This window comes from Octodon degus, unplaced genomic scaffold, assembly GCF_000260255.1.
Source record: "Octodon degus isolate 3935 unplaced genomic scaffold, OctDeg1.0 scaffold00091, whole genome shotgun sequence".
NCBI classification, from domain to species: domain Eukaryota; kingdom Metazoa; phylum Chordata; class Mammalia; order Rodentia; family Octodontidae; genus Octodon; species Octodon degus.
In genome coordinates this window covers 9347294-9349001 of record NW_004524667.1, presented here as the reverse complement: position 1 = coordinate 9349001, position 1708 = coordinate 9347294, and the positions used below count along the sequence as shown (strand labels likewise).

The following is a 1708-nucleotide window of genomic DNA, read 5'->3' as shown; positions in this document are numbered from 1 at the left end:
AAAAATCTTAACACTAAAACATGTAATCAATATAAAACTTACTAAAGAGCTATTTTAAACCTTTCACTTTTTCCCATATGTCTTTAAATTCTGATGCATAGTATAACCTTCCAGCACATCTCAGTGTCGACGCCACATTTCGAGTTATCAATAGCAATGTAGGTAGTGGCTGTGGCTCTGGACTTCCAATAACAGAAGATGCATTTGAATTAAACCCAAGAGAGGTATTAGGCCAGTGTCACATATGGGGATGCAAAGTCCCCGAGGTGTGGTTCTGGCCCTCAGGTCTCATGTGTTCTGTCGGCCAAGGAGGGGTGTTGCAAATAACTAGTGGTCCATGTACCTCAACAGCAGGACATTAATCATCTGCATGTGCAGCATTGCTGGATGTTAAATTTTGGATCTGAAGTTTGGGTTTTTTCAAAATCTGCCTCCCAAGGCTTACACTGTTAAAGAGTAACTGAAGCACAGAAACCCACAGAGCTCTGCTTCCAAGACACATTTTTGGCTAGCTCTTCTCTAGAGCAGCAGAAATGCTGAAGTTCCTGACTTTGAAAGTCTATGTATTTTCAAAAGAGGGGAAAATTTTTAAAAGTAAGCAGAATATTGATTTATATTATCTATGTTAAATGATGATTGACAAATTAAAATAACTCATGTTTAGGGGAAAAAGAATTTTATAGTCATAGAATATGTGTGGCTTACATTAGAAAGAAGATTGGTAGAGCTAATCCTAATGTTACAGGTGCAGCTAAAGATGAAACTACAAAGTATGATTTATATGTTGTAAAATAAAGAGTACAAGACTCATGAGGGAGAAAACTTGTGGCTAAGGAATGAGAATAAGAAATATTAAGCTGATCCTTAGAAGAAATCAGGTATGTAATGTTCATGTCAAAGATGATAAAAATACTGAAAAATAAAAAATAGTAGACATGCAAGTTAAAAAGTCTAATAATTCTGCAATATTAGATTTTCAGTGTTTTGAGAGAAATTGCAGTGAAAAAATTTGTAGTAGCTCTTTGAGGGTAGAAACTGAGTTCTTTTCATGACTATATCCTCAGCACTTAGCAGTACCTAAATTTCCATGAATTATAAGTATATACTTGCTTACTGTATAGATGGAATAAAAAATAAAATACTGTGAACAGTTTGTTTTGGGGGAAGGACATGAAGCTGTCAGTCTTCACACCTACTATGTCTTACGCCCTGCTTTGCCTCAAATTCTTCACACGGGAAGCCACACATAGTTCTTTAAGCCAGGGCTACTCAATGTGCGGTCTCTGGTTCAGATCCATCTGCAAATTGTCACTTATCCATGACAGGAGTAGCACAGAACTTGAACACTAGCATTTAGAATTTTAAATAATTGGTAATTCAAAGGTAGCTAAACACTAGTATGTTTATCCTGTTTATCCTAATTTGTTTTTTTACTATTGTTGATGAAAGTAACAGTCCATAACAAACCAAACCAAACCAAACAAAAACAGAAAGTAGGAAAACAGAAACTGTTGCTTCCTTAGAGAGTTTTTTAAAACACTGCTTCCAGTATGTACTACGATCCTCATTTACTGATGAGGAAACCAAAGTCAGGAAGGCAAGTGGTCACAATAGACTATGATCATTGGAACAAAGCTCTAAGCCACGTTATAATAGGGAAACATTGTGAAGATGGCCACACTCCCAAAATTGCTGTACAGATTTAATG

General features: G+C 36.0%; 1 protein-coding gene across 2 annotated transcripts in view; it reads right to left on the bottom strand.

Moving 5' to 3' along the window:
• Nucleotides 1-1708, bottom strand: part of Kcnb2 (potassium voltage-gated channel subfamily B member 2) — a 534338-nt gene that overhangs the window by 108735 nt on the left and 423895 nt on the right. The window lies entirely within an intron of this gene.